The sequence below is a fragment of the Oncorhynchus keta genome, chromosome 2 (genome assembly GCF_023373465.1).
Source record: "Oncorhynchus keta strain PuntledgeMale-10-30-2019 chromosome 2, Oket_V2, whole genome shotgun sequence".
NCBI classification, from domain to species: Eukaryota; Metazoa; Chordata; class Actinopteri; order Salmoniformes; family Salmonidae; genus Oncorhynchus; species Oncorhynchus keta.
Genome location: NC_068422.1, coordinates 38731026 through 38758266, shown reverse-complemented (window position 1 = coordinate 38758266; position 27241 = coordinate 38731026). Strand labels below are relative to the sequence as shown.

General features: G+C 43.8%; 1 protein-coding gene across 2 annotated transcripts in view; it reads right to left on the bottom strand.

Moving 5' to 3' along the window:
• LOC118400205 (cGMP-dependent protein kinase 1-like) overlaps positions 1 to 27241 on the bottom strand; it is a 172856-nt gene that overhangs the window by 104202 nt on the left and 41413 nt on the right. The gene's annotated exons all lie outside the window — the stretch shown is intronic.

Sequence of the window (27241 nt, the reverse complement as noted above, 5' to 3'; positions counted from 1 at the left end):
TGGGAGGGGATTGAGTCAGTGGTCTGTCAGAATGCCAGTTCCTGGTTGCGCACATTACTGTTGATATCGCCTGCGTTCCATGACTCTGTAGACAAAAACGAATGCTCCGGTTGAAACGTTATTGGATATATATGAAAATAACATCCTGAAGATTGATTCTCTACTTAGTTTGACCAGTTTATTCGACCTGGAATATAACTTGTTGAAGATTTCGTCTGAGTTCGTCTGGACCAGTGCCAGCTTTTGGACATGTGAACTAAGCGTGCTAGCAAAAGCAACTAATTGGACACTAGTAATGGACATTATGGAACAAAACAACGATTTATTGTGGAACTAGGACTCCTTGCACTGCATTCTGATGAAAGATCATCAAAGGTAAGGGAATATTTATGATGTAATTTCGTATTTCTGTTTCGTCAAGGTTTATGATGAGTATTTCTGTTATCTGGCGTAGCTCTCTGTAATTACTCTGGATATTTTGGAGGCATTTCTGAACATGGCGTCAATGTAAACCGAGATTTGTGGATATAAATATGCATATTATTGAACAAAACATAAATGTATTGTGTAACATGATGTCATATGAGTATCATCTGATGAAGATTATCAAAGGTTAGTGATTCATTTTATCTCTAATTCTGCTTTTGGCTGTGTGTTTCTTGGGGTTTGGTGGTGATCTAACATAAATATATGTTTTGTTTTCGCTGTAAAACATTTAAAAAATCGGACACGATGGGTAGATTAACAAGATGTTTATCTTTAATTTGCTGTATTGGTCTTGTGTGAAAGTTAAATATTTCGGAAAAATATTTTAGAATTTCCAGCGCTGCCTTTTCAGCTGAATGTTGGGGGAGTTCCGGTAGCGGAATGTATGTCCTAGACAGGCTAACCAGTCAGGTCACTCAACCGAGGCTGCTCTTCTCACTGGCAAAGAGGACTCCTCCTCCTCCTCTGTTCTCATCCTTCTAGATCTATCATCTGCCTTCAACACCATGAACCTGTCACACCCTAATCTGTTTCACCTGTCTTTGTGCTTGTCTCCACCCCCCACAAGATGTCTCACATCTCCCCTCATTATCCCCTGTGTATTTATACCTGTTTTCTCTGTTTGTCTGTTGCCAGTTCGATTTGTTCGTCAAGCCTCCCAGAGTTTTTTCCCTTGCACCTGTCTTTTATATTGTTCCTGTTTTCTAGATTAACCGGTTTGACCATTCTGCCTGCACTGACCCTGAGCCTGCCTGCCGTCCTGTACCTTGCAGCACCATACTGGATTATTGACCTCTGCCTGCCCTGGCCCTGAGACTGCCTGCCGTTCTGTACCTTTTGGACTCTGATCTGGATTACTGACCTCTGCCTGCCCTTGACCTGTCATTTTGCCTGCCCTCTGTTCTACTAATAAACTTTTGTTACTTCGATGCTGTCTGCATCTGGGTCTTCCCAAAAACGTGATCGAACCATCAAATTCTTCAATCCACCCTCTCAGGGCTGGGCGTCTCAGGCTTTGCACACTCTTGGATTGCATCCTACCTTGCAGACCGCTCCTAACAGGTGACGTAGAGAGAATCTGCATCTTCAACACATACTCTCATCCCCAGGGCTCAGGTCTAGGCCCTCTCCTTTTCTCTCTATACATCAAGACTATCTGCTCAGTCATATCCACACATGGTCTCTCCTATCATTGCTATGTGGATGAAACTTAACTACTTTTCTCCTTACCATCTTCTGACACCCAGGTGGCAACATGCATCTCTGCGTGCCTGGCAGATATCTCAGCTTGGATGTTGGCCCACCACCTCAAGCTCAACCTTGACATGACGGGGCTGCTTTTACTACCGGGGAAGGTCTACCCGCTCCAAGACCTCTCAATCACGGTTGACAACTCCACAGTGTCTCCTCCCAGAGTGCAAAGAACCTTGGCGTGACCTTGGACAACACCCTGTCGTTCTCTGCAAACATCAAAATAGTTACTCGCTCCTGCAGGTTCATGTTCTAAAACATTGGTAGAGCACAACCCTACCACACATAGGAAGTGATGCAGGTCCTAATCCAGGCACTTGTCATCTCATGTCTGGACTACTGAAACTAGTGATTCATATGTTGATGATTTAAAGAATATTTGCTGTTCTGTGGTGTGTAATGAGGATCATGTGACTAAACTAAAGAAAAATAAACTACACTATGAAACAAAGATAAATTATATGAAGAATGATAGTGAAAAGCTTTGGGGCATCTTAAATTATATTTATGGCAAAAATCAGATGGCTCATTCATCACAAAGCCCACTGATATTTGTATTTTGTATTTGTATTTGTATTTATTATGAATCCCCTGCCAAAGCAACAGTTACTTTTCCTGGTGTCCAACAAAATTAACATTACAATACATTCACAGATTTCACAACACACTGTGTGCCCTCTGGCCCCTACTCACCACCACCACATATCTACATTACTAAATCCATGTGTATGTATAGTGTGTGTGTGTGTGTGTGTGTGTGTGTGTGTGTGTGTGTGTGTGTGTGTGTGTGTGTGTGTGTGTGTGTGTGTGTGTGTGTGTGTGTGTGCCAATGTGTGTGTGTGTGTGCCAATGTGTGTGTGTGTGGCGTGTGCGTGTGTCTGTGCAAACGCTTGTGTTGCTTCACACACCCCGCTGTTCCATAAGGTAAACTGTTGTAAACTGCCTTAATTTTGCTGGACCCCAGGAAGAGTAGCTGCTGCTACTCCAAAGTTTTCCCATGTCATCCCACTCCTCTGCACAATCCACTGGCTTTCAGTCAAAGTATCCACATCCACTACAAGACCTACAAGACCATAGTACTCAGGCTGTCCAAACCTTACAAACCTGGCTGTCCAAACCTTACACCCCAACCCGAATACTCTGTTCTGCCACCCCCGGTCTCTTGGAGCTCCCACCCATAGGAGAGGGCAGCTTCCGCTTAACACAGTCCAAGCTCTTCTCTGTAATGGCACCCCAATGGCGGAACAAGCTTCCCCCTGAGTCACTGCCCATCTTTTGAAAACTTCTGAAACCCTACCTATTCAAAGAGAATCTTAAATAATTCCACAGCACCCCCCCCACCCCCTCCGCCCCCTGCCCACACACCCTCCACATACAGACACACATACACACACACATACTGTACAGTGGTGCCTTCTTTAAATGTTGCGTCATACTGTGGCACACCTTGCATGCTGCCGCAGCATTCTGTGGCACGTCATTTCATTCTCAGCCATTTTTTCTGTTACTGCAAGTTATTGCTAGTTTGACAACACGAGGGCATCTTTGAGAAGCATTTGATAGTATTCTGTATTGGTATTACCAGAGAATTTAAAACCTTTTTTGTAATAACATAGTATATGGGATTGATTTGAAGAAATTTGGCATAATTAATTTGATTAAAATTATGGTGTTTCTATTCAGAGAAAAGCAAAAAACGAAACCCTCATGGGTTTCCGTTAGGATGGACTGGGAAATATGGCCCGATACCGTGACGGTCGGGAGTAGGCTACAGGATTGGAGGATTCTATTTTTTTTGCCTTCATTAGACAACTTTGTTCCAATATTTCTGTAAATCAGTTCATTTTATTCCCATAATAATTTGTTATGGCTCTACCTCCCCTAGCTCCACAATGAAATAGGGTGCAGGCCAGGCAGCAGGCTGTTGGCCAGCCTGCCAGCTTAGTGGAGTCTGCCACTAGCACAGTCAGTGTAGTCAGATCAGCTATCCCCATTGAGAAAACATGGTGGTGTTTGCCTTAGGAATCTCACTGGAATAAAGACCTCCTCCATTCTGCCATTATTGAAAGAGATTGTGATACATCACATCTCAAAATATGGCTACTTAATGTTAGATCCCTCACTTCCATGGCAGTTATAGTCAATGAACTAATCACTGATCATAATCTTGATGTGATTGGCCTGACTGAAACATGGCTCAAGCCTGATAAATTTACTGTGTTAAATGAGGCCTCACTTCCTGGTTACACTAGAGACCATATCCCCCGTGCATCCCGCAAAGTCGGAGGTGTTGCTAACATTTACGATAGCAAATTTCAATTTACAAAATATTTTTAATGCAAATGAATTACTTAAAAATCATATAAATGTGATTTTCTGGATTTTTGTTTTAGATTCCGTCTCTCACATTTGAAGTGTACCTATGATAAAAAATTACAGACCTCTACATGCTTTGTAAGTAGGAAAACCTGCAAAATCGGCATTGTATCAAATACTTGTTCTCCTTACTGTAGCTACTGTTTACAGGCCTCCTGGGCCATATACAGCGTTCCTCACTGAGTTCCCTGAATTATCGGACCTTGTAGTCATGGCAGATTATATTCAAATTTTTGGTGACTTTAATATTCACATGGAAAAGTCCACAGACCCACTCCAAAAGGCTTTCCGAGCCATCATCGGCTCAATGGGGTTTGTCCAACATGTCTCCGGACCTATTCACTGCCACAGTCCCTTTTTCGTGGGCCTGTCTTTCAAAGATAATTCTTAAAAATCCAAATAAATTCACAGATCTTCATTGTAAAGGGTATAAACACTGTTTCTCGTGCTTGTTCAATGAACCATGAACACTAACAGCTGAGACACTAACAGCTTACAGACGATAGGTAATTAAGGTCAGAGTTATGAAAACATAGGACACTAAAGAGGCCTTTCTACTGACTGAAAAACACCAAAAGAAAGATGCCCAGGGTCCCTGCTCATCTGCGTGAATGTGCCTTAGGCATGCTGCAAGGAGGCATGAGGACTGCAGATGTGACCAGGGCAATACATTGCGATGTCCGTACTGTGAGATGCCTAAGACAGCTCTACAGGGAGACAGGATCGACAGCTGATCATCCTCACAGTGGATGACCATGTGGAACAACACCTGCACAGGATCGGTACATTCGAGCATCACACCTTCGGGACAGGTACAGGATGGCAACAACTGCCCGAGTTACACCAGGAATGCACAATCCCTCCATCAGTGTTCAGACTGTCCGCAATAGGCTGAGAGAGGCTGGACTGAGGGCCCGTAGGCCTGTTGTAAGGAAGGTCCTCACCAGACATCATTGGCAACAACTTTGCCTATAGGCACAAACCCATCGTCGCTAGACAAGACAGGACTGGAAAAAAGTGCTCTTCACTGACAAGTCGCAGTTTTGTCCCACCAGGGTTGATTGTCAGATTCACATTAATCATTGAAGGAATGAGTGTTACACCGAGGCCTTTACTCTGGAGCGGGATCAATTTGGAGGTGTAGGGTCCATCATGGTCTGGGGTGGTGTGTCACAGCATCATCGGACTGACCGTGTCATTGCAGGTAATCTCAATGCTGTGCGTTACAAGGAAGACGTCCTCCTCCCTCTTGTGATACCTTTCTTGCAGGCTCACCCTGACATGACCCTTCAGCATGACAATGCCACCAGCCATATTGCTCATTCTATGCCTGATTTCCTGCAAGACAGGAATGTCAGTGTTCTGCCATGGCCAGCGAAGAGCCCGGATCTCAATCCCATTGAGCACATCTGGCACCTGTTGGATTGGAGGGTGAGGGCTAGGGCAATTCCCCCCAGAAATGTAAGGGAACTTGCAGGTGCCTTGGATGAGTAGGGTAAAATCTCACAGCAAGAACTGGCAAATCTGGTCCAGTCCATGAGGAGGAGATGCACGGCAGTACTTAATGCAGCTGGTGGCCACACCAGATAATGACTGTTACTTTTGATTTTGGCCACCCCTTTGTTCAGGAACACATAATTAAATTTATGTTAGTCACATGTCTGTGGAACGTGTTCAGTTTATGTCTCAGTTGTTGAATCATATGTTCATACAAATACTTACATGTTAAGTTTGCTAAAAAACAAACGCAGTTGACAGTGAGAGGCTCTTCAAGAAAACTGCAGAAAAAAGATAATGTAAACCGCGAAGCACACGGGCATATCCCTCTCACACTCACGCAGCAGCCAAACTGAGCAGAGACCGCTGCTAAGCAGAGAGTGCACTTGGCCAAATCAATTCCAATAATTTAACTAAATAATTATAAATTTACTCTGACACATCGCGACCCACCATTAACAGGTTCGCGACCCACCATTAACAGGTTCGCGACCCACCATTAACAGGTTCGCAACCCACCATTAACAGGTTCGCAACCCATACTTTAAGAAAGGCTGCTTTATTGTAACCACAATGTCACACATAATTTGTATCTACCTTTCCAATTACTTTTCGAGTTTGGGAATTACAAATGTGCGCTTTCTTTTTAATTACATTGTTTTAGTTCGAACGTGCAGACTTTTTCTCTTTAATTTATTGTTTTATGTAGGATGCTACATTTTGACCAGTTGCAATTGTAAGTAGGCCTAATAAAAAAAATCCTACTTCTATTAGGCTGATAAGCTTCATAGCCTACCTCAGCCAGTTAAGTTATTTTATATAAGTCTGGGCTCAGATGAAATAGACTCCAATTAAGCCCTCTTGTTGTTTGTAAAGTCAAATTCAGAATTCAAAAGGCACTCGCACATCTGAACTATCTTTTTTGCAGGTGCATGGCAACAGCCAGATAAGAAGAGGAAAAAGAACTGCACACTGCTCTTGATCGTATCACTGATCTATAATCAGCTCTACGTATCGGCCTCGCGGCCTTCGTCAGAACTTTTGTGATTTTTTTAAATTAGCACCATTACAGTATGTAAAACTAGCCACCCCCACATCGGTTCCACTCATAAAATGAGGTTGGAGGCGAAGGAAAAACAAATAGGTGCTACCAAATATAACAATATGCATTTCATAAATATTCAAATAAAGTGGGTACATAAAACGTATTAAACACATCTGAAACACCACAATGAGGACATCGACCTACCAAGCAAGTTTTCATAAATGAAAAGTCAGAGTAATCTGAAATAGGGGCATAATTCATGTTCAAATTTACAACATAACATACATAGGCATTTCATCATTAATATCCTAATACCCTAATCTGGTGGTCCCAGCGCGCACGACCCACGTGGAGTTCCAGGTCTCCGGTAGCCTCTGGAACTGCCGATCTGCGGCCAACAAGGCAGAGTTCATCTCAGCCTATGCCTCCCTCCAGTCCCTCGACTTCTTGGCACTGACGGAAACATGGATCACCACAGATAACACTGCTACTCCTACTGCTCTCTCTTCGTCCGCCCACGTGTTCTCGCACACCCCGAGAGCTTCTGGTCAGCGGGATGGTGGCACCGGGATCCTCATCTCTCCCAAGTGGTCATTCTCTCTTTCTCCCCTTACCCATCTGTCTATCGCCTCCTTTGAATTTCATGCTGTCACAGTTACCAGCCCTTTCAAGCTTAACATCCTTATAATTTATCGCCCTCCAGGTCCCCTCGGAGAGTTCATCAATGAGCTTGATGTCTTGATAAGCTCCTTTCCTGAGGACGGCTCACCTCTCACAGTTCTGGGGGACTTTAACCTCCCCACGTCTACCTTTGACTCATTCCTCTCTGCCTCCTTCTTTCCACTCCTTTCCTCTTTTGACCTCACCCTCTCACCTTCCCCCTACTCACAAGGCAGGCAATACGCTCGACCTCATCTTTACTAGATGCTGTTCTTCCACTAACCTCATTGCAACTCCCCTCCAAGTCTCCGACCACTACCTTGTATCCTTTTCCCTCTCGCTCTCATCCAACACTTCCCACACTGCCCCTACTCGGATGGTATCGCGCCGTCCCAACCTTCGCTCTCTCTCCCCGCTACTCTCTCCTCTTCCATCCTATCATCTCTTCCCTCTGCTCAAACCTTCTCCAACCTATCTCCTGATTCTGCCTCCTCAACCCTCCTCTCCTCCCTTTCTGCATCCTTTGACTCTCTATGTCCCCTATCTTCCAGGCCGGCTCGGTCCTCCCCTCCCGCTCCGTGGCTCGACGACTCATTGCGAGCTCACAGAACAGGGCTCCGGGCAGCCGAGCGGAAATGGAGGAAAACTCGCCTCCCTGCGGACCTGGCATCCTTTCGCTCCCTCCTCTCTACATTTTCCTCCTCTGTCTCTGCTGCTAAAGCCACTTTCTACCACTCTAAATTCCAAGCATCTGCCTCTAACCCTAGGAAGCTCTTTGCCACCTTCTCCTCCCTCCTGAATCCTCCTCCCCCTCCCCCCCCTCCTCCCTCTCTGCAGATGACTTCGTCAACCATTTTGAAAAGAAGGTCGACGACATCCGATCCTCGTTTGCTAAGTCAAACGACACCGCTGGTTCTGCTCACACTGCCCTACCCTGTGCTCTGACCTCTTTCTCCCCTCTCTCTCCAGATGAAATCTCGCGTCTTGTGACGGCCAGCCGCCCAACAACCTGCCCGCTCGACCCTATCCCCTCCTCTCTTCTCCAGACCATTTCCGGAGACCTTCTCCCTTACCTCACCTCGCTCATCAACTCATCCCTGACCGCTGGCTACGTCCCTTCCGTCTTCAAGAGAGCGAGAGTTGCACCCCTTCTGAAAAAACCTACACTCGATCCCTCCGATGTCAACAACTACAGACCAGTATCCCTTCTTTCTTTTCTCTCCAAAACTCTTGAACGTGCCGTCCTTGGCCAGCTCTCCCGCTATCTCTCTCAGAATGACCTTGATCCAAATCAGTCAGGTTTCAAGACTAGTCATTCAACTGAGACTGCTCTTCTCTGTATCACGGAGGTGCTCCGCACTGCTAAAGCTAACTCTCTCTCCTCTGCTCTCATCCTTCTAGACCTATCGGCTGCCTTCGATACTGTGAACCATCAGATCCTCCTCTCCACCCTCTCCGAGTTGGGCATCTCCGCCGCGGCCCACGCTTGGATTGCGTCCTACCTGACAGGTCGCTCCTACCAGGTGGCGTGGCGAGAATCTGTCTCCTCACCACGCGCTCTCACCACTGCTGTCCCCCAGGGCTCTGTTCTAGGCCCTCTCCTATTCTCGCTATACACCAAGTCACTTGGCTCTGTCATAACCTCACATGGTCTCTCCTATCATTGCTATGCAGACGACACACAATTAATCTTCTCCTTTTCCCCCTTCTGATGACCAGGTGGCGAATCGCATCTCTGCATGTCTGTCAGACATATCAGTGTGGATGACGGATCACCACCTCAAGCTGAACCTCGGCAAGACGGAGCTGCTCTTCCTCCCGGGGAAGGACTGCCCGTTCCATGATCTCGCCATCACGGTTGACAACTCCATTGTGTCCTCCTCCCAGAGCGCTAAGAACCTTGGCGTGATCCTGGACAACACCCTGTCGTTCTCAACTAACATCAAGGCGGTGGCCCGTTCCTGTAGGTTCATGCTCTACAACATCCGCAGAGTACGACCCTGCCTCACACAGGAAGCGGCGCAGGTCCTAATCCAGGCACTTGTCATCTCCCGTCTGGATTACTGCAACTCGCTGTTGGCTGGGCTCCCTGCCTGTGCCATTAAACCCCTACAACTCATCCAGAACGCCGCAGCCCGTCTGGTGTTCAACCTTCCCAAGTTCTCTCACGTCACCCCGCTCCTCCGCTCTCTCCACTGGCTTCCAGTTGAAGCTCGCATCCGCTACAAGACCATGGTGCTTGCCTACGGAGCTGTGAGGGGAACGGCACCTCAGTACCTCCAGGCTCTGATCAGGCCCTACACCCAAACAAGGGCACTGCGTTCATCCACCTCTGGCCTGCTCGCCTCCCTACCACTGAGGAAGTACAGTTCCCGCTCAGCCCAGTCAAAACTGTTCGCTGCTCTGGCTCCCCAATGGTGGAACACACTCCCTCACGACGCCAGGACAGCGGAGTCAATCACCACCTTCCGGAGACACCTGAAAGGAATACCTAGGATAGGATAAAGTAATCCTTCTCACCCCCCCCCCTTAAAAGATTTAGATGCACTATTGTAAAGTGGCTGTTCCACTGGATGTCATAAGGTGAATGCACCAATTTGTAAGTCGCTCTGGATAAGAGCGTCTGCTAAATGACTTAAATGTAAAATGTAAATGTAAATATCTTTAGGAAATAATGTCTGGAGGGTGAAAATCCCAAAACATTCTCTTTTACTCAGAGAATTATTTATATCACCTCTTCTGTCTGATATCTTAACTTTCTCTATGCCACAAAATCTAAAAGGTAGAAATGTCATGTTTTAGGTCATTAAAATGTACTGTGGCTGGATAATCGCTGTTGTTTCTCCAAATTGAACTTTGATGTTCACTGATTGTCTGTTTGAGAGAACAAGAGGTTTTACCTACATAGCACAGCCCACATGGACTTTTAATAACGTAGGTAACGTGGGTGGTGGAGCACGTAATAATGTCATTTATTTGGAACCGTTTTCCTGTATGTGGGTGGCAGAAATATTGACACTTCATCATAATGTTGCACTGTGCGAAACCTCTGCATTTATAGATAACATTTGGAAGAAGAAGAAGGTGTAAAAGAGCCTGGCTGGTTTTCTTTTGTGGCTGGCAGTCGGCATGGACCAATTTATCGAGTAAATTGCAACCTCTCCTATTTACAATCAGTGGTGGATTCCTAAATTCAGCAGACAAAGCTGGGTCTGATGATAAAACAGGCCAGTGTTACTTGACCGCATCGCCCACTTTTCTGGACTTCAAAGTATATGTAGTTGTGAACATTCCAGAGTGTTCTTTAGCTTTAGCGGGTCTTTTTTGTAGCAGTTCATCTGTGCTTTCCCCACTGCCAAATTAAGAGCTTCATCCACACATTGTGGAAACCTATTGCGCAACTCCACTGCTTTTTCTAGATAGTTCTGAAAATGATTTGTTGCAAGTTGGGTAGGGGTGGGTTCACACCTTGCTCGGCTATTAGACAATTCTTTAGTAAAGGTTGAATAGTCTATTGTTCAGCTAATAGCCCATCCTGCTACGCTTGTGAAAAACTAAAAATAATACTTTTCACATGTTAAAGATTCCAATTGATAAAGTGTTTTTAGCCACAATCTGCCCCAACCCCGATTAATCAATTTGGGCACAGTCGATAGCCCGCTGGACTTACCTTTATGGCAAAAGAATATGCACAATCGTTTGTCTCTACATGAACTAATATATTCCTCTCAATTGTACATTTTTAGCTTGACTCGTTATGACGTTATAACTACTTACATGTGCAACCCCAAAATGTTTTGTCAGTCATATTTGCTGAAGTCACCAGGGACGTATGGCAGGCGTCAAATTCGTCATTGGAACCTTGGGACCCAAATGCATAATGAGTGCTCTACCTCCCCCTTGTGGTGGTCTGGAGCAATGAAGCCGTGACGCTGGGTACCTCTAAGTTCCGCGGTGTAAGCTCGCAACTTTTAAAGGATGAACCACTGTATGAAGAATAAATGTATGACCTTATTGTTGAGGAACTCTTCACAGCAGATGTATACAGAGTGAGAATTAAAGACTCAGAGATCCCTCACAAATGACACATTAAGGCTCTCTCTAAGGCATGTTCTTCTAAACCACGGACTGGGAAAAATAACCAATATTCTCTCCTGGGATGAATAGAAGATATAGATCCTTCACATACTCATCATACAGAGACAAAAAGAAGAGGGGACTGGCAGAGAAAATAAAATAAGTGGATAGAAAGGGAAAAGTGGGACAAATAGAGAATGAGATAAAAAGTAAGGAGAAGGAAATGTTAGGGTGAAGAAGGGAGAAGGACAGAGAGTGAGAAAAAGATGTTGGGAATGATAGGGGAAACTAGAATAGGCAGTAGTTAAATAGAGAGGAATAGAAGGTGAGATGAGGGATGGAGAAAGACAGGAGGACAAAGACGAGGGAAATAGGTGGACAGATAAAGAGACAGAGTGAATGTCCACATTGAGTTTAGATTAGTTTGCACTCCATGTCCAGGAACTATTTGCACATAAATTACACATTTGCTAATGTTGTGTGTGCCAGAAGGATAACAGTCTGTTTGGCCATGTGCATGTGTGTTCGCTTCTGCAAGCAAATCAATAATAACATCCTGAATGGTGTGTATTAGTCTCTATTACATGTCCTTTTAACCACAAGCTCTATCTTTGTAAACAGCTAATTTTATGTATTTATTTTATTTATCTATTTCTGAAATTACATAATTATTTTAACATATTATGTGCAGTGGATTTGGAAAGTATTCAGACCCGTTGATTATTTTCCACATGTTGTTACGTTACAGCCTTATTCTAAAATTTTTTTTTTTTTTTTCAATCTTCAACAATCTACACACAATACCCCATAATGACAAAGCAAAAACAGGTTTTTACATTTAAAAAAAAAAATGAATAAAAAGACAGAAATAATACATAAGTACATAAATATTCAGACTCTTTACTCAGTACTTTGTTGAAGCACCTTTGGCAGTAATTACAGCCTTGAGTCTTCTTGGGTATGACGCTACAAGCTTGGCACAACTGTATTTGGGGAGTTATTCCCATTCTTCTCTGCAGATCCTCTCAAGCTGGCAGGTTGGATGGGGAGCGTCACTGCACAGCTATTTTCAGGTCTCTCCAGAGATGAGTTTGATTGGGTTCAAGTCCAGGCTCTGGCTGGGCCACTCAAGGACATTCAGAGACTTGTGCCAAATTGATTTCTGCTTTGTATTGGCTGTGTGCTTAGGGTTATTGTCCTGTTGGAAGGTGAACCTTCGTCCCAGTATGAGGTCCTGAGCGCACTGGAGCAGGTTTTCATCAAGGATCCGTCTGTACCCCGTTCATCTTTCCCTTGATCCCGACCAGTCTCCCAGTCCCTGCCACTGAAAAGCATCCCCACAGCATGATGCTGCCACCATCATGCTTCACCGTAGGGATGGTGCCAGGTTTCCTCCAAGGGGATGCTTGGCATTCAGGCCAAAGAGTTCAATCTTGGTTTCACCAGACCAAAGAATCGTGTTTCTCAAGATCTGAGAGTCCTTTGGGTGACTTTTGGCATACTAGAAAGTGGGCTGTCGTGCCTTTTAAAGAGGAGTGGCTTCCGTCTGGCCACTTTACCATAAAGGCCTGATTGGTGGAGTGCTACAGAGATGGTTTTCCTTCTGGAAGGTTCTCCCATCTCCATAGAGGAACTCTGGAGCTCTGTCAGTGTCCATCGGGTTCTTGGTGGTTCCAAACTTCTTCCATTTAAGAATGATAGAGGCCACCGTGTTCTTGGGGATCTTCAATGCTTCAGCCATTTTTAGGTGCCCCTCCCCAGATCTGTGTTGCGACACAATCCTGTCTTGGAAATCTACAGACAATTCCTTCGACTTCATGGCTTGGTTTATGCTCTGACATGCAATGTCAACTGTGGAACCTTTTTTAGACAGGTGTGTGACTTTCCGAATCATGTCCAATCAATTGAATTTACCACTGGTGGACTCCAGTCAAGTTGTAAAACATCTCAAGGATGATCAATGGAAACAGGATGCACCTGAGCAACAAAAGGTCTGAATACTTATGTAAATAAGTTATTTCTGTTTTTTATTTTTAATACATCTGCAAAAATTCACAAAAACCTGTTTTTTCGCTTTGTCATTATGGGGTACTGTGTGTAGATTGATAAAAATACATAAAAAATTATACATTTTAGAATACGGCTGTAACGTAACAAAATGTGGAAAAAGTAAGGGGGTCTGAATACTTTCCGAATGCACTGTATATGTAGCTACTTCACTTCCCCATTCTCAGATATAAAGTAGAAATCAAATGATAAAAAAAGTGAAAAATAGAAAAATAGGATTTTTTCACTGCTCTTTTTTTCAGAACAATCTCTTTTTCGACTTCCTGATTACATCAGAAATCCCATCAACTCTGGGAGAGGACACACATAAAAACACACTAAATACTTTTGACGGGTTTCCTCAGCCTGCTAACCCTGTGGGTTTACAGAATAATATCCCGTGCTAATCCTCATTCAGAAAGAACATGGGAGAGAATGCAAGAAGGGGGAATCATGTAAATGTCATCTCAATTAAAGGCCCCCCACCTGGACCCCCTTGGGGCCACCATTACACCTCCACTGAGCTTCCTGGACTAATTAGAATCAGTGTGGAAGGTGATGGTCTTAGCAAGGGCCTAATGAGACACACATACAAACACAAACGGACATGCACATATTTTACAGCCCATTTACAATATTTAATAGAGAAGGGTTAAAGTGTGTGACATTTCACTTCTGAAACTTTCTCAATAGAAATGGACAAATCTACCAGTGTTCAACAGCGGGTTGAATCAAACCTTATTTACCTACCATCACTTCGCATTCAAAGCCGTATGGAAGTGAAAACATGTCACATTTCTGTCAAGACCTCCAAACATCTCTACTTCTACTTCACTGGCTGCAGAGTCCCAAAAACAAATAACTACTCCCGGAGATTTCCATTATTTTAGTTGCCTAGCAACCATCAGGTGCGTGTCACCGTTTTGTGCATTTCCTGACAGCTGGAGGTTTCCTTCGATGTTGCTCTGAGTGCAGGAGCATTTTTGACTTGTGCTGCTTTCAATATGACGAACTAATGAATCAATTGAAGTAAATTAGAATGCAATTGGACATTTGTTAATTCATTCATCCATTTAATATATACTGAACAAAAAATATAAACGCAACATGTAAAGTGTTGGCCCCATGTTTCATGAGCTGAAATAAAAGATCCCAGAAAATGTCCATATTCACAAAAAGCTTCTTTCTCTCAAATGTTACACACACATTTGTTTATTTCCCTGTTAGTCAGCATTTATCCTTTGCCAAGATAATCCATCCACCTGACAGGTGTGGCATATCAAGAAGCTGATTAAACAGCATGATTATGACACAGGTGCACCTTGTGCTGGGGACAATAACAGGCTACTATAAAATGTGCAGTTTTGTCACAAAATACAATGTCACAGATGTCTCAAGTTTTGAAGGAGCATGCAGTTGGCAGCTCCGACTGCAGGAATGCCCACCAGAGCTGTTGCCAGAGAATGTAATGTTAATATCTCTACCATAAGCTGCCTCCAAGGTCATTTTAGAGAATTTGGCAGTACATCCAACCAGCCTCACACCCGTAGACCATGTATAACTATGCCAGCTCAGGACCTCCACATCCGGTTTCTTTACCTGCGGGATCATCTGAGACCAGCCACCTGGACAGCTGATGAAACTATTGGTTTGCACAACCAAATAATTTCTGCACAAACTGTCAGAAACCTTTTCAAGGAAGCTCATCTGCGTGCTCGTCGTCCTCACCAGGGTCTTGACCTGACTGCGGTTTGGAGTCGTAACCGACTTCAGTGGGCAAATACCTCACCTTCGATGGCCACTGGCATGCTGGAGAAGTGTGCTCTTCACAAATGAATCCCAGTTTCAACTGTACCCGGGCAGATGGCAGACAGCTTGTATTGCATTGTGTGGGTGAACGGTTTGCTGATGTCAACATTGTGAACAGAGTGCCCCATGGTGGTGGTGGTCTTATGGTATTGGGCAGGCATAAGCTACAGACAACGAACACAATTGCATTTTATCGATGGCAATTTGAATATACAGAGATACCGTGTTGAGATCCTGAGACCCATTGTCATTCCATTCATCCGTCCCCATAACCTCTTGAAAAGGCGCAGCCCGTGTCGCAAAGATCTGTACACAATTACTGGAAGCTGAAAATGTCCCAGTTCTTCCATGGCCTGCATACTCACCAGACATGTCACCCACTGAGCATATTTGGGATGCTCTGGGTCGACGTGTACAACAGCATGTTCCAGTTCCCGCCAATATCCAGCAACTTTGCACAGCCATTGAAGAGGATTGGGACAACATTCCACAGGCCACAGTCACCAGCCTGATCAACTCTATGTGAAGTTGATGTGTCGCACTGCATGAGGCAAATGGTGGTCACACCAGACACTTACTGGTTTTCTGATTTTCTGTGACCAACAGATGCATACACTATCTGCATTCCCAGTCGTGACATCTATAAACTAGGGCCTAATGAATTAATTTAAATTCAGTGATTTCCTTATATAAACTGTAACTCAGTCAAATCTTTGAAATTGTTGCATGTTGCATTTATATTTTTGTTCAGTGTACATAAATAACTCCATTGCTTTGATAGCGTGTCATTTAATATGTTTTTGGTTGGTGAAACATGAGTCCTTCCTTACCATTTACACTCACTAGAACGATTTAAGCCAGTTTTGATTTCCTTTTGATTGCCTCTCTTTATTAATTGCTTTTTTGGCACTGTGTCATAAGACATATCAATGATCCCATTTCTGAGCTCCACTCGAGGGGAAAGACAAGCCAGATGGTGTTTCTTCACTGCCTTGACTCATTGGCCAGTGAGCACCAAGCCCAACTCTCTAAAGCCTTGGCAGTTTGAAGTGACTCAAAAAAATGTATAAATGCATATTCGAGTCTAATCTTCTTTTTCCTGCAGTCTGGACCGCTTAAAGGGAATCGGATATTTCAATCCACATTTCAAACCAACTTCGTAGGTGGTTTGAAGTCAGATACAAATCTGATTCCTGGCCATTTAACTGACGGTTATGGGTGAAGACAGTCACGAACAGCTGACTGAATGACCACAATGCAGCAGCAGCACACATAGAAATATAATGAATAGAACATGCTTGGAACCTCTAACCCTGGCAATTTGACTGGTAAACTCATGGGTACACTGGCAATGGCTGCCTAATATTATGATGCAATAATTCCATGGTAATGTAGAATGTTCATTCAAATGATATAAACTGATGTGGCTCATGCAATGGAAGGTATGTTTTGTATTGTTAGTTGAGCTTAATCAACAAATCACAGCACATAATCTATTTTACTTCCTGCTTTGCTCTTATGGGTACACTCGCAATGGCTGCCAGTCCACCCATGACAACACCATTGACTTGAATGGGGATGCCCGTTCTATTCATTATATTTCTATGGCAGCACATGCAATCAGGAGTGGAGGAAAGGAGAACATTTGTGTCCATTTTTTGGGGGGTACTATTCAAACAGTTATTACAGTGACTGCAGTCCTTTGGTTGGCCAATTACCATCATCCAAAATCCCATGACCGTCACAGCCCTAATTCTAACAGATTAAAATGTACATGAGCATAATGTCAAACATCCACAAAATCTATATCATCAATTATCATAAACAAACGAAAGTATATCTACGCAAGTACATCAATTTATAACAGCAAATGTCACAGAGTACACAAACAAGTATTTATCTCTCCGCATTTCTCTCCGCAATGATTCTAAGAGATCCAGTAGCTTACAAGATGACGATGGAAGGGGATGGTGGGGAAATTTAGCGGATTAGCCCATCACATGAATAAAATATCCACAATGAATGAAAAGTGAATGAAAAGTAAACACCTGTATACATTTGTGATAGCTTTTATATTAGATTAATATGCATACGAAGACTAGAAAATTAACAGTTATGCAGAGCACATCTGAATAGGGGTATAGCTGGACAATGTCAACTAGAGTATCGTAGGAAAACAAGTCAAGGTATTTCACAACATTAACAATAAAATCAAGCGTCACGCAAAGTTGGCCATTGTTAGTTTTGGAAACATACCAGGAAATGGATACAAAAAATGTAAATTCTCTGTTAGTCTAACAACGTCTTTCGAGGGAATTTGCATAAGCCTCAGCCAGTGTGAATCGTTTGCCAAAATGTGTCAGTCTTTGTCTAACGGGTTCTATACACGGTAGTGACATCTAAAACCGGCCTTCAATCCAACAAACTGAGCTCTAATAGGAGCAAATACATCACAATACAACATTTCTCAAGTGTGGTCGAAAATAATAATTGGGGAGTGTGTCCAATTGAGTGTGTCCAATTTCTGTCAACAAAGCACTAAATCACAGAGGTTGACCCTTTTAACTTTAAATCCCCTGAATCCAATTGTGTGGATTAACTAGACTCGTAGAGAAGTTCTGAGAAGAGAACAAGGGAAAGTCTGGACAAACTTGGGATCAAAAGATGGGGTTTCAGCTTAGGGTTGGATGTATTCAGATTTTAATATTGTCATACTGTCCTTCTTTCACCCCAGGATTTACGGTATTACTGGTTTAGTACAAAAGGGAGCACCAGAAAATGCTAAAAAAGCCCATTGGGTGTCTAGTGCAAGAATGCTAACAAAATTAGCACAAGTAATAGCGAATTACATGGATGCTACTAGCAAATATGTTAACGAGTGCAAACTAAAATTAACAAATTGCAAAGACAGGCAATCCAGCTCATAACGTTATACATACAGTGCATTCAGAAAGTATTCAGACCACTTGACTTTAAAACAAAACAAAAAACGATGGTACAGGCTTATTCTAAAATGGATTAAATAAAAACATTTCCTGATCAATCTAAACACAATACCCCATAATAACAAAGCAAAAATAGGTTTTCAAAATGTTTGCCAATGTACCGAGGAACTCCACTGAGGAACTCTGGAGCTCTATCAGAGTGACCATGGATTCAAGGTCAACTCCCTGACCAAGGCCCTTCTCACCCAATTGCTCAGTTTGCTCAGGCGACCAGCTCTAGGAAATGTCTTAGTGGTTCCAGGAGCGGACCGGTCACCCCTGCTGATGTGCAGGAACCTGTTGCCGACTGGAGCGTGGGAACCTGACAGACCGGCTGAGGCAGGGGAGCCTGGCGATTTGTCTGAGGCGTGAGAGCCTGTAGCGGCTCCTGGACCCGACGTCATTCCCACCGAAAAATAAATAAATAAATAGAAACACTCCCTGACGCTTCCCTTAGGTGAGTGAGGCGTTACTCTGTAACGATGTGCGCTGAGAGTTGGGAAGCAAGTTCAGGGAGTGAGTGTTTTAATAAATAAACACAACATAATACAAAATAAGAAACACGAACAACGCACAGACATGGCACAGGAACAGAAACAATAACGCCTGGGGAAGGAACCAAAGGGAGTGACATAGGGCGTCCAGGTGAAACTGATGACACGCAGGTGCGTGTAACGATTGTGACAGGTGTGCGCCATAACGAGCAGTCTGGTGACCTAGAGGCCGGAGAGGGAGCACACTTGACAAACACTGTTGACTTTAAATATAAAATGTGACCCCTGTCAATATACAGCTGGTATTCACCTGCTCCCACTTTCTCAAGTTCTGCTATTTACAAACGAACACGTTACTGGCTCAACTGTTCTGGGGAACTATGTAAGCTTCATAATGTCAAATAATGTGACAGGTGAAATAAGAACGCATTCTGCTTTCATCTCCTAACACATTGCACAAGTTGACTGCAGCTATTAAACAATTGCTGCAAATATTACAATGTATTGAAAAACTTCAACGATATTGACAGTATTCAAAAACCATCCTGTGGCTATTTCCAAATACCCCGGTATACGGTATATGAGGTATACCCCCCTAGCCTAGTTCAGCTGAGGCCCTCAACAAAAGCTGCCTCTACTTAGCAGGGAATCCAGTACAAGACAGGCACCCAACAGAAAATAATTCTGACTGAATTAATATCATTACTACAGCTTGATAACAAAATGGGAGTTTAGTGAATTAAACACTTGATAGTAATTATCCCCATTATCGACCTGCAAGAGTGTTCAGATTTTAAACACCCAATCAGGACCCCTGATAAACATGGGCGTCAGTCTCATTCCTTAACTGTAATCAGTGTTCAAGAGCAGCTCCATGTCGACTACACTAGAACAGAGTATTAAGTCAAACCCGTTCATTTAGGTCATTACTTGAGAAATTGAGAAGTTCTGCAACAATTGAATTTAAAAAAGGTCAATTTAACAGTAAATGTAATAGTGGATAGCTCTCCCACTGAAGAAGAACGGCCACCATGGGGCTAACAGCTCATCACAAACAGCAATGAAATTGAGTCACACCAATGACATCAGAAACAATGGCCAGAAGATGCTGGCACTGTGGTGCTGGGTGACTGTCACAGGCTTTGGGAGGACACAGCTAGCAGTCCTGTCGACAGTCCCGTTTTAAAGGTCACAGACTCTGGACTTTTTCCAACTTAAATCAAGGCTCTTGACCTCAGGGTTAAACTACTAACATTTACCACTAAAGCAGATTGTGTGTAGGAAGAGACCTAGAGGGGAAGTAAGGACAGAAGGTGTGCTGTGGGATTATTTAAGATAGTCTTCAAAGAGGTAGGGTTTCAGATGTTTTCGGAAGAAGGGCAACAGGGCGTTATCGAGGGTCACACAAAGGTTCTTTGCACTCTGGGAAAGGGACACCATGGAGTTGTCAACCGTGATGGAGAGGTCTTGGAGCAGGCAGGCCTTTCCGGGAGGAAGTGCAGCTCCATCTTGCCGATGTTGAGCTTGAGGTGGTGGGCCGACATCCAAACTGAGATATCTGCCAGGCACACAGTGATGTGTGTCGCCACCTGGGTGTCAGAAGGGGGAAGGAGAAAAGCAGTTGAGTGACATTGGCATAGCAATGATAAGAGACACCATGTGACGGAGCTGAGTGAGCTGAGTGACTTGGTGTATAGAGAAAAAAGGACAGGTCCTAAAACCGAGCCCTGGGGAACACGAGTAGTGATGTTACAAAGTGCAGACATAGATCCTCCCCAGGTCACCTGGTAGGAGTGGTCTGCCAGGTAAGATGACAATCCAAGAGTGTGCAGATCCTGAGACACAAAGCCCTGAGAGGGTGGATAGGAGGATAAAACCAGAGAATCAGCTTTGGCAGTGCAGAGAGCCTCCGTGACACAGAGGATCGTAGTCTCAGTTGAGTGACCCGTCTTGAAGCCTGACTGGTTAGGGTCAAGAAGATTGTTCTGAGAGAGATAGCGAGAGAGTTGGTCATAGACAGCACACTCAAGAGTTTTGGAAAGAAAACAAAGAAGTGTTTGACATCAGAGGGGTCGAGTGTTGGTTTCTTGAGGAGGGGAGCGACTCTGGGCATTTTGAAGTCAGAGGGGTCAGGGTTGAGTTGATGAGGAAAGTGCGGAATCGAAGAAGGTCTACAGATATGTTCTGGAGAGGGGATGGGGGTCATTCGGGCAGGTTGTCGAGCGGTCGGACCTCACTAGTCGCAGGATTTAATCTGGAGAGAGAGGGGAGAAAGAGGTGAAGGCGCAAGGATAGTTCTGTGTGAGTGGGACCAGTGGACTTAATAGGCTGAGTGAATGAGGAGTGGATGACATCAACCTTATTTTCAAAGTGGTCGACAAAGTTGTCCGCAGAGACGGAGGAAGGAGGTGAAGAATAAAGGAGGGAGAGTTTCCAAGGGTAGAGGCAGAAGCTTGAAATTTAGAGTGATAGAAAGTGGCTTTAGCAGCAGATACAGAGGAAGAGAAGGTAGAGAGGAGGGAGTGCAAGGATACATTTCCACTCAGCTGCACGCAGCCCTGTTCTGTAGGCTCGCAACGAGTCACTCAGCCGCAGAGCAGGAGGGGAGGGCCAAGCCGGCCAGAAGGAAAGGGGCCAGTGCTAGTCATAGGTAGCGGAAAGGGAGGAGAGTAGTGTCAATGGGGCAGAATCAGGAGACATGAGGGAGAAGGATTTAGCAGAAGGGAGAGATGATAGCAAAGAAGAGGAGAGTAGTAGGAGAGAGAAAGCAAAGATTGCAAAGATGCATGACCATCTGTGTAGGGGCTGAGTGGGAAGGGTTGGAGAAGAGGGAGACAGGAAAATAAACAAAGTAGTGATCAGAGACCTGGAGGGAGGTTGCAGTGAGATTAGTAGGTGAACAGCCTCTAGTAAAGATGAGGACAAGCATATTACCTGCATTTACAGTGGGAGGGGACTGAGCACGGGTGAGGTCAAAAGAAGCAAAGAGGGGGGAAAAAGAGGTAGAAAGAAATGAATCGAAGGCAGATGTTGGGAAGTTGAAGTCGCCCAGTTCGATGAGTCATCATCAGGAAATTTGCTTATCAAGGTGTCAAGCTCATTGAGGAACTCTCTATATGCATCTGGTGGGCAACAGATGACACCAATGTCATGCTTGAGTGGGCAAGTGACAGTGATGGAATTCAAATGAGGAGATGGACAGACAAGAAAAAAAGAGAAAATCTCCACTTACGATAAATAAATAGTAGAAATAAATCACGATTTATCATGATTCTATACGTATTGAGATTCGATACTGCAATTTTATTGCGATTATACAGTATGTTCCAAACATATTGCTCACTATATGTCTGCTACAGAGGGACAAGAGTAAGACATGAGAATTTTTTTTTTAATTTTACCCCCTTTTCGTGGTATCCAATTGTTAGTAGTTAATATCTTATCGCTACAACTCCCGTACAGGTTCGGGAGAGACGAAGGTCGAAAACCATGCGTCCTCCGAAACACAACCCAACCAAGCCGCACTGCTTCTTAACACAGCGCGCATCCAACCCGGAAGCCAGCCGCACCAATGTGTTGGAGGAAACACTGTGCACCTGGCGACCTGGTTAGCGTGTACTGCGCCCGGCCCACCACAGGAGTCGCTAGTGCGCGATGAGACAAGGATGTCCCTAACCCGGACGACACGAGGCCAATTGCACGTCGCCCCATGGACCTCCCGGTCGTGGCCAGCTGCGAAAGAGCCTGGGCTCAAATCCAGAGTCTCTGGTGGCACAGCTAGCACTGCGATACAGTGCCCTAGACCATTGCACCACCCGGGAGGCGATAAAACAAGTTTTGATCAGTCACGGAAATAAACGTGTATGTATGTCAAGTACAAGCGAAGAGCACAAACAAAAAAATAATAATAATAATTTATATAATATCGTCCAAAATAATATTGCGATACACTACTGGATTAAAAATATATATAATCCCTAATACATACAACCTGAGGGGTGAGGTAGATCATAGCACAGAATCTAACAGATTGATCTATACACAGATCACCTTGAGGAAAACTAGCCCTGAGTGGATTCCACCTCTATCACACACACATACAGTCCAAAATAAAGGAAACAACAACACAAAGTTGTCTTAATAGGGTGTTGGGCAGCCAGAACAAATTCAATGCGCCTTGGCATAAAATCTACAAGTGTCTGGAACTCTATTGGAGGGATGTGACACCTTTCTTCCACAAGAAATTCCATAATTTGGTGGATTGTTGATGGTGGTAGAAAACAATCCAGAATCTCCCATGAGTGTTCAATTGGGTTGAGATCTGGTGACTGGGAGACACACACACACACACACACACACACACACACACTGTAAACCCCCTATGCTCCTTTGAGGCCCCTCTTTCAAAGTCAATGAGATCTCTTCTTCTAGCCATGTCAGCCAAAATAATGGGCAACTGGGCATTTTTATACAAGACCCAAAGTATGATGGGATGTTAATTGCTTAATTAACTCAAGAACCACACCTGTGTGGAAGCATCCTTCAATATAATTTGTATCCCATGTTTACTCAAGTGTTTCCTTTATTTTGTCAGTTACCTGTGTACAGTGGATTTGGAAATAATTCAGACCTCTTCAATTTTTCCACATTATTCAGTACTTTGTTGAAGCACCTTTTGGCAGCAATTACAGTCTCAAATATTTTTGGGTATGACTACAAGCTTGGTAAACCTGTATTTGTGGATTCTCACATTCTTCTCTGAAGATCCTCTAGAGCTCTGTCAGGTTGGATGGGGAGCGACGCTGCACAGCTATTTTCAGATTTCTCCAGAGATGTTCGATCGGTTTCATGTCCGGGCTCTGCCTGGGCCATTCAAGGACATTCAGAGACTGGTCCCAAAGCCACTCCTGCGTTGTCTTGACTGTGTGCTTGGGGTTGATGACCTGTTGGAAGGTGAACCTCCGCCCCTGTCTGAGGTCCTGAGCGCTCTGGAGCAGGTTTTGATCAAGAATCTCTCTGTACGTTGCTCCGTTCATCTTTCCCTCAATCCTAACTAGTTTCCCAGTCTCTGCCGCTGAAAACATCCCCACAGCATGATGCTGCCACCACCATGCCTCACCATAGGGATGGTATTGGCCAGCGGATGAGTGGTGCCTGGTTTCCTTCAAACGAGGCACTTGTCAATCAGGCCAAAAAACTTCAATCTTGGTTTCATGGTCTGAGAGATTTTAGGTGCCCTTTGGCAACCTCCAAGCGGGCTGTCATGTGCCTTTTACTGAGGAGTGGCTTCTGTCTGGCCACTCTACCATAATGGCCTGATTGATGGAGTTCTGCAGAGATGGATGTCCTTCTGGAAGGTTCTCCCATCTCCACAGAGGAACTCTGGAGCTCTGTCAGAGTGACCATCGGGTTCTTGGTCACCTCCCTGACAAAGGCCCTTCTACCCCAATTGCTCAGTTTGGACGGGTGGCCAGCTCTAGGAAGAGTCTTGGTGGTTCCAAACGTCTTCCATTTAAGAATAATGGAGACCACTGTGTTCTTGGACCTTCACTGCTGCAGACATTTTTTGGTGCCCTTCCCAGATCTGTGCCTCGACACAATCCTGTCTCAGAGCTCTACGGACAATTCCTTCGACCTCATGGCTTGGTTTATGCTCTGACATGCACTGTTAACTGTGTAACCTTATATAGACAGGTGTGTGCCTTTACAAATCAGGTCCAATCAAATGCATTTACCACAGGTGGACTCCAATCAAGTTGTAGAAACATCTAAAGGATGATCAATGGAAACTCAATTTCGAGTCTCGTAGCAATTGGTCTGAATATTTATGTAAATAAGGCTTTGCTCTCTTTAGATTTGGAAATAAATCTAAAAACCTATTTTTCATTTTGTCTTTACAGGGTATTGTGTGTGGATTGATGAGGAAAAGCATTTATTTAATCAATTTTAGAATAAAACTAATGTAACAAAATGTGGACAAAAAGTGAAGGGGTCTGAATATTTTCTGAATGCACTGTATAAACAGTACAATCTGAAAACCTCTGCACACCCAAAATGTCAATCAATCTGACTGAGGCTAACCTTCTCACAAACACAATCAACTTGAAATGCCACAGTTCTGATATCTACCTCTTGATGTGTTCGTATTTTAGGTCTAGAGGCAAAGAAAACAGCGCTGTTGCTCTAAACTCAAAGTAATAATTCATCTTAAAGGAGTTTATTTTAGCAGCCATCCTGTTGAAGAGCCCTCAGTGTCAGTGACAATGAGAAAGAGAGTGTACTTCCTTCAACACTATTTCGCTGCTCAGTAGCCTACATGGATTAGCTGAGCTAGACGACCACAATGCAAATGTGTCCCTGACATTTTTCCATCATTCTCAATCTTGGTCATTTTTCATTGTACAGTTTGTGCAGCTATTTCAGTGATGTTGGGACTTTATTTGATTTATATTATCAATACAAATATATTCCGTCAGCATTGGCAGTGACGGGGGTTCCTCCCATGCCCTGATCTAAAGAGAGCAAACACCTGTTTGGGTTCATTTAATCAAGAACACACAATGTTTACTGTACACACAAAAAAACGTGGTATTCAATCATTCTCTCTTGCAGAATATATAGACTTTTGTTTTGTCTTTCTAGGAAAACTCCCAGTTACCAATTTTTCATCCAATAATGAATCCATAAACACTGCTACAGATTGCATAAATTAAATCAGTGGCCTGTATAAAATAAATGCTCCTCCAGTGGCATCAATCAATAACCGCTTCAATTTACTTGAAATGTCACTGTAACTATTACACACACATACACATTCATTTCTGAGAAGTATCCCCCCACAGAGAGGCAGAGAATATAACACCAAACAAAACTTACATGTTTTCCATTACTATGGGTCTGTGGAGGTTTATATTGCAGTACATTGCCTTTGTCATTGTCAAGATCCCTTAAAGTCGCTTAAATGCTTTGCCACAATGACATTGTATAAAAAAGTCCTAGACAAATAAAGCTTTCTGAGTTATTTTTCCTTTCCAGAAAAGACAACAGGCTATTCTAGAATTCTGGAATGGAGCCATATAGACAACTTTTTGTGTCTAAAAAGATCAGAAAATATCTAATTTTAACTAAACGGCCCATTCCAAAATCCCTTGAGATCCAGTCTGGACAGACTGGTCAAACTCTGTCCCCCTACAGTGGCTTGCGTAAGTATTCACCCCCCTGGTCAATTTTCATATTTTGTTGCTTCAACAACCTGGAATTAGGGGGGGGGGGGTTGTATCATTTGCTTTTCACAACATGCCTACCACTTTGAAGATGCAATATATTTTTTCATTGTGAAATAAACAAGAAATAAGACCAAAAAAATGGAAACTTGAGTGTGCATAACTATTCACACCCTGCCCATTCTTCAAGGCAAAACTGCTCCAGCTCCTTCAAGTTGGATGGGTTCCACTGGTGTACAGCAATCTTTAAATCATACCACAGATTCTCAATTGAATTGAGGTGTGGGCTTTGACAAGGCCACTCCAAGACATTTAAATGTTTCCCCTTAAATAATTTGAGTGTTGCTTTAGCGGTATGCTTAGGGTCATTGTCCTGCTGGAAGGTGAACCCCCGTCCCAGTCTCAAATCTCTGGAAGACTGAAACAGGTTTCCCCTCAAGAATTTCCCCGTATTTAGCGCCATCCATCATTCCTTAAATTCTGACCAGTTTCCCAGTCCCTGCCGATGAAAAACATCCCCACAGCATGATGCTGACACCATCAAATTTCTATTTAGGGTTGGTATTCTTGGTGTGATGAGAGGTCTTGGGTTTGCGCCAGACGGCATTTTCCTTGGTGGCCAAAAAGCTTGATTTTAGTCTCATCTGCCCAGAGTACCTTCTTCCATATGTGTTTGCTTATTTATTTCTTTAAGCAATGGCTTTTTGTCTGGTCACTCTTCCTTAAAGCCAAGCTCTGCAGAGTGTATGACTTAAAGTGGTCCTGTGGACAGATACTCCAATCTCCGCAGTGGAGCTTTGCAGCTCCTTCAGGGTTATCTTTGGTCTCTTTGTTGCCTCTCTGATGTATGCCCTCCTTGCCTGGTCTGTGAGTTTTGATGGGCGGTCCTCTCTTGGCAGGTTTGTTGTGGTACCACACTCTTTCCATTTTTAATAATGGATTTAATGGTGCTCCGTGGGATGTTCAAAGTTTCTGATATTTTTTTATAACCCAACCCTAATCTGTACTTCTCCACAACTTTGTCCCTGGCCTGTTTAGAGAGCTCCTTGGACTTCATGGTGCTGCTTGCTTGGTGGTGCCCCTTGCTTAGTGGTGTTGCAGACTTTGGGGCCTTTCAGAACAGGTGTATATATACTGAGATCATGTGACACTTAGATTGCACACAGGTGCACCAGATCTTATTTAGGGGCTTTATAGCAAACGGGGTGAGTACATACACACGCACCACTTTTACATGGTTTATATTTTAGAATTTTTTGAAAATATTTTTTTTCATTTCACTTCACCAATTCA